Consider the following 13,758-nt stretch of genomic DNA (forward strand, 5'->3'; position numbering starts at 1 on the left):
TGTGTGTGTGTGTGTGTGTTGTATGCACGGGAAAGGCGCCTGAGATCTGGAGCTAAAAGGAAGTTGAAGCAACGTGGAGTATTTCACAAATATAAAATCACCGTAGAGACCAGACCTAATGCACAGCATATAATGAAAACCAATGATATTCCACAAAGGAAGGTTATTCCTCCTCAAACTCCAATGTATTAGTTACAAGGAGCACGAGAATGAAGTGAGAAATCAGCTGGGATCCTCTTGCCCCAGCCAACACCAGCAGTTTTACTATCTGGACAAAGCAGTTGGGCTATTCAAGCTGTTGCCACTTTGATGGTATCAGAATTCTAGAATTACAGTCTCTCCCCCCCCCCCCCATCTTTCCCTGATTTGACCACACCTCCCAATTTATGGAGGCAGATCTATTAGGAACATTATGGTCCTTGCATCCTCTTTAGCCTCTGAACAGAGGATTCCCGCAGGTAGTTGGAAAGAAACCACAGTCAAGTGTGGGAAGCTCAGGATACATCCTTCACTCTGTCTCTGAATCAGCAAAGTAGTAAGTGAGGTGTGGAATTTCTGTCTAAAAATTCTTAATCTATCTTTTTTTTTTTTTAGGGGAACTAAAAAGTGGGGAATCTTCCAAGACACAAATGAGCTTTCTTTTCTCTTTTAAGTTTCTTTTGTCTTTTCTCAAAACTAGTTTTCTAAATGCCAATGTTCATTATTAGTTGCTAACTCTTGTTTATATAGTTTAAAATGTATATATTTTGTCATTATGTCTATGTGACTCCCTTCCCACTTCCCATCTCTCCCCTTGTCTGACTTTTAAAAGGCAAAATTAAGTATGTTTCAGAGAATTTTCAATTTACTTGTCAGGACCATGAAGTTGTTCTCTGGCACATTGGAGCATTTCCAAAGGAATAAAGCTGCAGTTAAAAGATTGAAGTTTCTTTTTGTCTTTCTCTCCTATTGAGGCTATCATCTTACTTTTTTTTTCTCTCTTAAACTTAATGAAATGCTTCTATGGAGAGGAAATTGCAAACTATTTGAATCCTGCAAACCCAACTTAGCTTTTTGTGTTTTTTTCTTTTCCCCCTCCTGGGCTATATCTCCCGGCAACCAAAGTATTGAGCAGTCCATAAAACTGTAGGTAAAACAAGATAATCTCAATTGAGAGATTTCTTTTTTCTTTCTACCCACTCTGCATATCCCTGGAACCATAGAATGGGACTGGTATTAGAAAACAGACTTGGAAGAAACTGTAGGTATGAAATGGTAATTCCTACCCCTTTTCTATTTCTGTGAGATATTTCTACCTTTGCATGTACCTTGTAATCTGCTAAATTCTCCCCATAGCCTCTTTTTCCATAGCATCTTTTGTGAGCAAAGAGTTTAATAAACTAGGCTAGCTCTGGGACAGAGAAATTTCTTCACAGAGATTTTACTTATTGCACTGTGGATAAATTTTTCTGATCTTAAGACCAATTTTCTTCCTCCTTCACACCACTGTTGTGCAACTGGAAAAGAGATATTTGTTAAACAACAGGAAATACAGATCTAAGAATGATAACATGGGCAGATCTATTTGATTTGTAAAAGTCTTGACACTTCAACTCTTTCATCAGTTGTGCTTCTGGATTTCATCTCTTCCTTTTTATCTGCGGAGAAAAGGTTTTCACTTCTTTAGCCATGGGGTCATAGGGTTGGGACTGTAGCTGTTCCTGCCTTTATTGGTTTTGTTAAGATTTAACCTGTTGTTTCAGGGAAGGGAGGACTAATGACTTAATATTGGCAAAGTTCTTTGAAGATGAAAAGCTCTTTTCATCTGCTCACTATTAAGGTTATTAATATTAATATTTGGAGAAGACATGCTGCTTCTAATTGTAAATCAACAATTCCCATCCTTGCCAACTCAATGGTGAAAAAACAAACAGCAGCAGCAGTCACCCTACCTCTTCCGTCCTGGTTTTGCAGCTGATGAGACCAAAATCAAATCCTAACAGGAAGGTTCTCCATGCTCCTGGGTTCCCCACAAATATCCTACTGGTTGGATGTGGAAGAAGATGGAAGGGATGGTTGGGATGAATAGAGTAAAGCAGTTTGACCTCTGGCAGCCTGTGACCTTCATAAGTAGGGATTAAACACTGACCAAGCCTAATTGTCTGAATAAGAAGGCAACTTATTTAAAAGATGATCACTATATGATCTCATAAAATAAAGAATATAAACTGGAACTCATTTCAATTCATTTTTACCTCTCACTATTTCTGTAATGCTGATTTCTCTGGAACTCAATTTATATTCTCAAATGGGAACATTAATATGTGCCCTAGCCACTTTGTGAAAGGCATCATAGAATGAGGGATAGAGAGCTGGTCGTAGATCACATAGCCGTGGCTCAAGTTCTGTCCTTTACACATACTGACTGTGTGACACTGAACAAGTCACTTAATTTTTCAGTACTCTAGGAATTTAGAAATTAAGGATAGAAATTACAGGGGAAAGTGCTGACTTGCATTGGTAAAGGGGGTTTCCTCAGGAATTCCCTATGTCAATGAAAAGGCTGATCTAGTCTCTATCCCAAACTACCACACAAGAACATTGTAAGAATGAAGAAAGTAATAGATCTAACATGTTTTAATAATTAAAGAACATATGCAAGATATTACTAAATATTATTGCTATTGGTGAAGCAGAGATCATTAGTTTTTATCTTAGAAACATTTTGAAGGTGGAGAGAACTGATCTTGCTTTCTCATTAGCAGCTTCTTTTTTTTTTTTTTTTCTGATAGCCCTTTCCTTTATCTTGTCTGCACTAGACCATTGATGGCACAGTCCTCATTATTTCTCAATAGCTTGTTGGAAGAAACACCTGTTGTCAGAGAACCATCTCTATGTAAAATACATTCTCAACTGTTACAAGATCTGCTGAACCAAGGACAATTCTTTGTTGCTTCTCTGCTACATGATACACTCTGATTTGCATTATAGTTGCTAACATACTTGTCTAATATGTGATGTCTAAGTGAATGACTGAATGACTGAGATATTTTTATTGGAATGTAAGCTCCTTGAAGGCAGGGTACATCTGTCATATTCATCTTTTTCCTTCTCAGGAGGCCAAACAGTGCCTAATATATAATAGAAACTCCTTAAATATCTGTTGAATGAATGAAATGGGAGAGTATGAAATTAAGAAAGAGTCTATTAAGGTCACATTTCTCTCTTTTGTCAGACTCAGACTTTGCTGGGAAGCCCAATGCTCAATGTCTTTTAATTTTCTGGTAAATAGATTAATCTTTCTCAACAACTCTTTTTTCAATTTCAAAACCGAATTTCTTATTGATTTAACCAACAATTTCTGATGACAACTAACAAATATTCAATAATCTAGTCATTGCAGTGAGTACCTTGGAAATTGGGTCATCTTTTCCCTACAGTTACTCACAAGTGTTCCTGAGGGACCAAATCTACTTCTCATTTTTATCTTGCTGAAATTCATAGATGGATGAGATAGCATGACTGTTGCCCTTATCTACAGATTCCAGGTGTGGTCCCTTTTTATTATCCCAAGACCTTTGTGAGATTCTCAGTGATTTGGGGAAAGGGTGAATGGTCTTCTCTATTCCTGTAGTCCTAAATAAGCTGGGACAGGAAAACAAATCCCACAGGGAGATATGAAACTGACTTTTATTTCACCCTTATTCATTTCCCACTCCCTCTCACCCTGTTCAAAGGGAATATGGACCAGATAACTGATTTCATTGATATTGGTAGCTCCAAGGGAGAGAATTTTACTAACTTAAGTCAACCTCCTCTCAGCAATTCATAATTTTAGAAAGTTGCTTAGCACTTAAGGCAATTAGATGGGTCAGTGGGTAGATAGAAAGCTAGATTTGCAGACAGAAAGATCTGGGTTCAAATCTAGCCTAAGATACTTATTCTGTGACCTTTAGCAAGTCACTTAACTTATATTTGCCTCAGTTATCTCAATTGAAAAATGGGGATAATAATAGCATCTATCTTCTAGGGTTTTTTTGAAGGTCAAATGAAATATTTGTAAAGTACTTAATATAGTGCCTTGCACATAGCAGGTAATATTTAAATGCTAGGTATGATGAGGATGAGGGTGGTGGTGATGTAACATCCTTAGGATCACAGTTAATTTGTGTCAGAAATAGAACTAGGTCCAAGGTCAAATCTCTATGCTATTCCTTATCCTGAACACATATTTATTAGAAATCACAATTTAATTCCTGGATGAATAATACCATGAATCTTTGGGGAAAGGGTATAATTTTAGAATACAAGTTATTAACTTATAGTTTTCTCTGGGAAGCAAATTGGTCCCCTGATGTACTTCACCTGAGAGATCATGATCTTCGTTTTTCCTACAGTTGCAAAATGTTATGCATTATTTTTTCCAGTAGTGAGCATATTTTAGGGACCATTATGAATTAAGTCCTACATTATTCACTGGATAGAATGCCAGGCCTGGGTCTAAAAAGACTTGTATTTAAAAACAACATCAGATATTTACTAGCCATATCTTTGTCAACTTCTTAAACTATAGAATGGGGATTGTAACAATACCTATCTGTAGGCTTGTTGTGAGAATCATATAAGATAACATTTGTAAAGTGCTTAGCAAAGTATCTGGCATAAAGTAGGTAATTATTAAATGTTTGTTCCCTTCCCTATTCATTTCAAAAGGAAATTTGTTGAAGTTCTGTGATGATACATTTGGTTCCATAATTTTATTTTTTTTATCAGAAAGATGTTGATTTTGCTGAAGAGATCTGGTTCACTTAAAGAGAAAAGAATGATTTATCCTACTAAACAATCAACAATTATTTGTTGAGCAAAATCCCTCTGTAAATCAGTTGATTAATTATAAACTATAAAACCTGTGCTGTGCAAAATTCTCTTGGAGCATAGAAAAGTTGGAGCAGACAGTTCTTTCCCTCAGAAGTTTATATAGTATAATTGAAAGAAGAATATAGCTAATAATAAAAATAGTATGTGATTAAGAGCTAAGTCATGTCATACCTATAGACTTAAGTTCTTCTAAGCAGAAGAAGCTCAGTGAGAGCTACTGCAATGATTTTGAAAATTGATCTTAGAAATAAGCTAGTCTAGTACCCTCATTTTGTAGTGGAAAGCAGTAAGATCATAGAGGTAAACTGAACTTCCTGAGGTAGCATGGCTCTTAGGAGGCAGATCCTAGGAGGTTTCTTTACTTTGAAACTATAATCTTTTGTGAATTAGGGAAGAACCAGTTTCCCTTTTTTAGGAAGAAGATGAGAATGTTAGAATAGAATATGCCAGACATCCAAAAAAAGTGGGGAATATGACAAACATTCAGAGGGAGAAGAAATGTATAATGAACCCAGATAATACTATAAATGGAGTCAACAGAAAGAACCCAGTTTTTTAGGTCAAATGTCAAAGAAAATATGTCTAAAAAGAAGAATTATTATATAGTTTTCCCAAGAGAAATGTAAAAATAGAAAACATCATGATACATATTATTTAAAACAGTGAAGTCTATAATGCTAATTATTTTCAACAGTGCATAAGTGAGTGCATGGCTAAACCATCCTGAGGAGGGTTGTCTAGATGGTCAAAAGTATTATATGAAATTATAAAAAATATTATATAAAAATATTATAACAAGTATTTCTTAGGAAAAAGAGAAAATCTAGTAAGGTTTTAATAATACCACCAGCTATATGTGTATATATTGTATATGGTATATATATATATATATATAGAGAGAGAGAGAGAGAGAGAGAGAGAGAGAGAGAGAGAGAGAGAGAGAGAGAGAGAAATACACTCAGGGCAAAGGTACAGTGACTAGAAATGAACGATTTTGTAAAAAGAGTAAGTCGATATGACTGAACCCTAGAGTACTGGAAGGAGTGTAATATATAAATAGGTTAAACAGGCAAGAAGGACACAGATCATGAAGAACTTAAAATGCCAAAAAGAGGAATTTTTATTGGATCCTAGAGGTAATCTAGGAAGTCACCATAATTTATTCTGCAATATATTACTATCATCCTTAATATTCATAAAACCATAGGATTTTAAGGTTGAAAGTCATCTTAGAATCCAACTAATCTAATCTAATTCATTTTCACAGATAAGAGCAATGAAATTCAGATTTTTTTTGTCACTCCAAAGAGTAATGACACTGAAATTCCACAATATAAAAAATCAAGGTTCTGTTTAATCTTGATTTTAAGCTTCAATTCCATTTAATTTTAATTCAACTAAATATTATTAATTGGTTCAGACTATATGGAACAAAACACTGGGTCCTGAGAAAATCCAAATGATAATATAAATTCTTTCTCTTAAGGATCAAAAAATCTAATATTTGTCCATACTGTTGTAGTCCCCAGCAGTCTCTACTTCCTCCTGACAGAGCCTCTGTGTCATAGATGGCAACCAGAACATTTCTTTCTCTTTTCTGTCTTCCCCTCTTTTAAAAAAATAAGTTCCCATGTCTATTGCCAAAAAGTCCTGTTTAAGAGTTTGTTCTTGAAGTCTATAGAGGTCATATTCCTGAAGAAAAGTAAAAGTAAAAAGAGTCATCATTATGATTGAACTTTATCAGGTTTTTCCCTGTACCACAAAACAACTTCCTAAAAAATTCCTAGTCAATATTAAATACAATGAAGAGAGTTATAATCCTGACAATATTTTCTTAGAAATTAACTAGTTCTTTATGTTTATATCAATTTACAAAAGGATCATGCATCTCATCAAGATACTGGCTTTTCTCAGAAAGTTGCAGCATTTCCCCACTTGTGTTGTGCAATCTTTTCAATAATAAGCTGATTCCTAATCATTAGACAAAGAATGCTCACAGAATTTGCCACAAATACCCAGGGCTGTATGGCAGAAAAGATCATGCCTATTTTGTGAAATTCCCATTGTCAGGAAGATACCCAGGATGATGGAGAACTATACTGTGAAGATATGAGTAGGGAATGGTTTGGTAACCATTTAGGTGCCATAGGAAATAAAGTGTAAAAGTCTGTTTCCTTACAAAATGAAATTAAATGATCCTCCAAGATCCTTTTTAATACTAGCTAACAAAGAATGGGACAGTTTGGTGGTACCAGAATACCAACTTGGAATTAAGATGTGAGTTCAAATCTGGCCTCAAACATTTATCAGCTGTGTGATTTTAGGCAAGTCATTTGAGCTCTGCCTCAGTTTTCTTATCCATAAAATGAGTATAGCACCTATCTCCCAGTGTTGTTGTGAGGATCAAATGTAATAATATTTATAAAGCATTTAACACAATGCCTGGCACATAGTAAGCACTATATAAATCTTAGTTATTGTTATCATCATCATCATTCTTATTAAAGCTGATCTCAAACCCTTCCTAACTGGGCAAGTCACTTGTCTGCTTCAATATCCCCATCTGTAAAACAGAAATAACAGTACCAACCTCCTATGGTTGTTTTGAGGACAGAATGAGCTATTTCTAAAGAACTTTATAAACCTTAAAATACTACATTAATGCTGGCTATTATTATATCTATTTTCACAAGTGGCAAATTTGTGTCACTTCATTGTATTTGACTTACTTTCATTATTTATTACATGTGGGAGGTCTTCAGGGTGGGGAATGATGGTGATTTTATCAATAAATAAATAAAATCATAAATCAATAAATAAAATAAAATCATAACAATGGAGTGTTTAGACAGAGAAGTATTGCAACTATTGTTACACATTTTGTTTACACATATTGTTACACATTTAAGCTTAAAAACAGCCTAAGTAATAGAAATTTTCATAAGTAATTTTCTTTCTATTTTTTGCATGTTGATAGGGTCATCTTTATTAAATTCATGATAATTAAAAGAAAAATGGAAAAGGTCTCTTGCAGTTCTAAAATCCCTTTTCATTAATGAATTTCTCTAAGCTGCCTGTATATTGTGCTCATTTTTTCATTGAGATGAGGTGGCGATTTCAACTTGCAATAGTTAACACAAAACCCAAGAGTTGGAATAGAATGGTGTCACCACAAAGACACAGGGCTCGGTTCAAACTCTGGCCCTGCTACTTGAAATCTGTGTTACTTTAGAAAAGTTACTTGCCCTTTCTGGGCCTCAGTTTCCCCTGTGAAAGATAGGGGAAGAATGATTTTTGAAGACCCTTTTGCTCTAAATCAATGAACATATGACAGTAAAATTAATAAATTTCCATTCTGAGAATGAGAACAAAAGGAGAGGGAAGGACAGAAGAAGTTGCAGACTTTTCGTTTTAAGAGGCTCATTTATGCCAGTTAAGTGTGACATCTTCCATATTTTTTGAATGGTTTTGTCAAGGTTTCTCAGTATATGCATGACTTTTTGGTTGTGTCTACAATCTCCTTAAGGGCTGGGGCCATATCTAAATTTGGCATTGAATACCACACCCTAAACCCACCAAAAGCCTGAAAATAACAATTATTTAAATTCTCATGCTCTCTGGGGATTTTTTTTTTTTTTTTTTTTTTTTTTACTGCAACTATTCAGCGGCATTTTCTATCTTAAAGTTTACCTTTTACTGAGATTTGATCAAGAACCTAACTTAGGGTCACCATGTTAACATTCATAATTGTGAAAAATGAGTGAATGAACTCTTAAAGCCATCCTTAAAGTTAAATTCATTCATTTATGAATTTAAAAAAGAATATTGAGCTTCTACCTTGTGCTATGATGATGAAGAATCTTCCCCAGAGGTACCAGGAGAATTTTAGGAATGGTACCTGAATAATAGACTTTGCAGTCACTTCTGCTAATCTATAGAAATCCACTTCTAATCTGCCATTTATTAAATTAAAGCTAGTTAATTTAATAAATCTAGTAATGTGTTTCATACAATGTATACAAAAACTAAAAACAAAAAAAAAAAGAATCTCCAAAACAAAAACTCACATAATTCCTGTCTTCAAGATGCTTCTATTCTCCTGGGGGTAAGGGAGAACATAATAAGAAAATATGACTTTTAGAAGCTATAATGTGATGTTAACAAAAAAAGGAAATGCAGACACTATGCCTAAGAAAATTGAAGGAATTAAGACCACTTTCATTTGGAGGACTCAGCAAAGACTTATGGAGGAGAGGATCCTAGAGTTAAGGCTAGAAAGAAACAAGGATTTAGTCAGAAAAGATAAGGAAGGAGTATATTCCACACAAGTACTCAAGGAAAGGGCAAGGAGAAGGAAGGGGTCAAAATTAGCTAGATGAAATAAATAAATTGCTGCTTTCAAGTTAGCTATCAGTGCTTAGAACTGGCATCCTTGCTTATATGCTAGATTGTTTCATGATCAATGCAAATATTTTCTCATATGATTTGGTACCTCCCTTCTGTACTTAATTGATATTGGAAAGGAGTGCATGCTTTGATTTCCTGAAAGCAATATCCAGAATCCAGAATAATTCAAGTGGGGAAAAACTTCAGTCACAAATTACAAAGAAATAAAGGGAAATATTTTTAGAGGTCTTTTCCTAGGGGATCGTGGTCAAACAAACAGAAGCTATCTCAATAATTCATAGCTTCTGACATAAAATTGTAACATCACAGAATCTTAGAATTAAAAGATTTAAGAAATGTTATAATTATTTATTCATGTCATCTCTATACATCTTTGGCAAATAGTCCCTCTAGTTGTATTTGTATACCTTTATTGATAATTCACTACTTCAGTAAGGTAGATTATTCTATTTTCAGATAGCTTTAATTACTAGGAAATTAATTCTTCTATTTGAGCCAACACCTACCTCCCTCAGTTACTTTTGTTTTTTTGCAGGAAGTTTTATAGTATTATATTTATAGTATATAGTATTTATATTTATATAAATATATTATATTATAATATTATAATATAGTATATATATATATACATATATATGTATATATATATATATATATATAGTACATATATTTATAGTATTAGGCAAGGCTTTTATGTAAAATGGATTGGATCTCTAAATTTCAGAAATTTCAAATATTCCAATACTTTCATATCATTTTTCTCCCCAGGAAAAACTTTTAATATCGAATAAGTATCCATTAAGTTTAAGATTTAACTGACATTATATTAACTCTCTCTCTCTCTCTCTTTATATATAATGACATTAGAATGAATCATATATAATTAGAGAATGAAGTTATTTAGAGAATAGGAAGTTGGATTCACCTGATTTTTAAGCCATTTGTTCATATAGGGATTAATGGTTAAAAGAAGACTAAAAAGCAGAGAGATAAAGCAAAGACATTAATTACTCTAAAGGTCTATTCAAAAATAGACTTCTAATAGATAGTGCTCTCTTGCTAATGAAAGAGAGTAAGGAAAAACCCACTTGTCCTTTCATCTACTGAAAAGTTACCACTTGGTGACCTCTTGTGAAGGGAGAACAAGGGTCAGAAGTATCTAGTTCAATCTATTTCCTAGTTTCATTTCCCAGCAATGACTCCTAGGCTACTTACGTGGTATGTCCCATGTAATTACTTATAGAATGGTGTCATAGGAAGGGAGCATTGATAGAGTAGTACAAGCTTACCTTGCATGAAGTTGATTGAGTAATGGTTTTTTTTTTTGTTTGTTTTGTTGTTTTGTTTTTTGGCAAAAACATTGTTAATATAGTATAACCAAACCCCACTGTCAAGTTCAAACATTCCAATATTCACATCATTCTACTCCCTCAGGGAAAACTTATAGTATCAGAATAAGTAGTCAATTTAACTGACACTGGATATCATCATGTATGCAATAACAGAAAGTGTCACATACAATTAGAGAATGAAGTTATTTAGAGAAATCGGCGGATGGACATGATTTTTAAACTACTTTCAAATAGGGGTTGGTAGTGGTTAAGAGAAGACTTCACAATGTAACAATGTTTGGCCATTTGCCCATTTATAATATTTACAACATTGCAACAAACAGTTCTTTGTTCACTTAAAATCAATTCTTTCCCTTTCAGAACCAATTAGCAACATTAAGTAGGGGTATAATTAAACACTCATCACAAAGTCCACTCAATGTTTTTTAATAAAACCAACCTCAAAGTTACATATTGACATATGTCTACTTCTCTTTGTCCAAGAGATAGCTTCACCTTCTCAGTTTACTTGGATACTTACATATGTTACTATTTCTTGATGTCTCACATGTCTTATTCAAACAAGTTTTCATCCAGCCAAATATTTGATTTGGAAAAAACTTAAATAGCATATGAAAGGAAATAAAACTATATCCCTTTTCCTTTTTGGTATGAAGACCAATCCTAGTTAATTACACAGCTAACAGAAGTGGATACTTACTAGCTGGACAAGTCACAATTTCTCTGATGCTCATTTTTGTCTATAAAATGAGATAATAATAGTCCCTTCATTTTAGAGTTACCATAAAGATCAAAAGAAATAATGAATGTAAAGCACTTTGCAAAGTTTAAGTCATTATGTGTCAAATTATTATTTTTGTTATTATTCATGGAAAGCATACTGGCCCTAGAGCCAAAGAATCTGGTTCAGACTCTATGGCTGCTACTGGGAACTAGGAAAATTTTAACAGGTGACATTTTAGATAGCACTTTAGTATTGCAGTATTTAATGTTATGGGATTGATGAGATTCAATCAGCCACACAGAGTTGAGCAGATAGAAAGCCTCAGAGACCAAGGTCTTGCCTAACTTGCCTAACTTGAGGTGTGTAATATTCATTCAACTACAAGAGGCTTCCTTGCATGTCATTTTCTAGACTTCATCTGTAAAATGAAAACTTCAATTCCTAAAGGATAACAAATGATATGTCTCTGCTAGATTTGGTCTCATTGAACTTTCAGCAATGGCAAAGGTACTTCCTTTTTAGACAAGTTTCCTTGGATATGTTAGTTTTTGTTTCTTTCTATATACCAGGCTGAAGAAAAAGGCTTTCTCTGAATCTCTGCTTAAATTGCTGTTTAGAATTTCAAGTTATTGTCAATTAGAGGAAACACAGTTGTATACCTATCTGAATTTTGCAACTTTTAGGAGAGAATAAGAGACATCTACATTTTCTACCAGTCTTTTCAGTTTCTTGTGTGTCCCATATTATGTTTTTTATTAAAATATCAAAGTGCTATTATTAAGTTGTTCATTCATTAACCAATCAATAAATAGTTATTGAATAATTGCTATGTCATGACCCCATACTTGACACATTTGCATTATTGATGAGCTATCAAAAGTGAGTGATAAATTAGCACTTTTAGTAAGATGTGTTTTTATCTGTTAGCATACTTAACATGCAACAGATATGGTTTCCAAGAATTTATATCACAAAATGGACATCCTTGAACCAATGGGAAAATAAACATCAATATACAGGTGCTTGAACTCCCAGAACTGATGTGAATCAGCCTTCAGTTCTTATTAAGAACTTTTCTCTTTCTTAAGGGTAGGAAGACTAGTACTTTCTCTCTGTCCAATCCTCTCAACCTCCCCTGACTTTGGCCTCATGGTCCTGGACATATTCAGCCTTAAAGTAAATTCCCTGAGGAAAAATGGGTGAAAATTTAGCCAATGGGCTGAATCTGAAGCCACTTACCTGAAGTTTGATTTGAAGCACAAGACAGGGAAACCTACAGATCAAATATTTTACAGATGAGAAAACAAAGTCACAGAAAAGAGTCTAAAATGCCTGTGCTAGAGATAGATTTGGGACATTGGGACTCTATATTCACTATGTCAATAGCGAATTTATTATTTGTTTTTTTAATTTTCAGCAAAATTCTAGAAAGGTCTTTGTGTCATTACTATGAGAGCTTTTGGTTGAATGGTAAGAACCCTAGAGTGAAAATCAGTAAGGCTCAGAGCTAGTCTGGCTCTGTCTACCTCACAGTTATTTAAGCATTGAATAATATGTATACAAACTCACTTTGGAAACTGTATAATATATTAAAATATGACCTCACATTTTCATCTAGAAATGGATAGCTATAGGATGCTATTATTTGAATTGGATTTGCAGCTGGGTTTGTAAACATTCAATTCTTTTGACTAGCATGGACAATCTGATGGGTTTCTACTTGGTATATTATATACTCAGTTAGGTATTAAGCATTGCTACATGGCATGAATAGCATATGCAATAGTCACTTGAGCAAAGTTGATGTTCTTCATGATATTTGAAGTGTCTATACTATGTTTTATACCTAATTAGGTCTTCTGGCTTCCAATCAAGGGGTATAGACATATGATTAGGAAGGTCAGAAGAACTGTACCCATCTCTGCCATTTCCTGCTTGTGTGAAGTTGAGGAAATCATTTCCCCTCTTTCAGGCTCAATTTTCTCATCTCCAGAGTCAGATTAGATGAGCTCTGAGGTTCCTCTCAGGTCTACCTTTCAGTGATTCTATGGGCTCTAAGAAAAATGCATTTAGATAATAGTCCTATCACTTTCAGGTGGGAGTCACTTTTGAATGCCCCTGTTGCCTGCTTCTGCAAGGGTATTCATGGCCTGTGGCAGCTGGCCTGTGTCACAATCTACAGATGGTGAAAGAGTGTGCATTTTTTCAAAAAATAATAAAGCAGTAATCCATTTCTGTCCCAGAGTTATTTCCTGAGATGAGAGCTCTTGAGAGCTCTGGCAACTCCCTCTTTTGAGTTTCCTCCCTGGGCAAAGGGCTTTTCCTCAAGGGATATGTCACTCATATAGAATATAGCTTCAAGAACCCAGCACAGCACGGAATGCACCATATGTTGGGCCTGGGGTTTCCTCCCTCACA

The 13,758-nt window shown here is 34.3% G+C and overlaps 1 protein-coding gene across 3 annotated transcripts in view; it reads left to right on the top strand.

Annotated features, from left to right (window-relative positions):
• The first annotated feature begins 429 nt into the window (after window positions 1–429).
• The window catches only part of ETS1 (ETS proto-oncogene 1, transcription factor), a 186,718-nt gene continuing 173,389 nt past the window's right edge, over window positions 430–13,758 (top strand). For 2 of the 3 annotated variants that reach the window (XM_074303828.1, XM_074303831.1), the window contains exon 1: window positions 430–544. The gene's annotated coding sequence lies outside the window, so the exon portion shown is untranslated. The remainder of the gene's footprint in view (window positions 545–13,758) is intronic. The other variant, XM_074303829.1, reaches the window with a different exon arrangement.

This window comes from Sminthopsis crassicaudata, chromosome 3 (assembly GCF_048593235.1).
Source record: "Sminthopsis crassicaudata isolate SCR6 chromosome 3, ASM4859323v1, whole genome shotgun sequence".
NCBI lineage: Eukaryota > Metazoa > Chordata > Mammalia > Dasyuromorphia > Dasyuridae > Sminthopsis > Sminthopsis crassicaudata.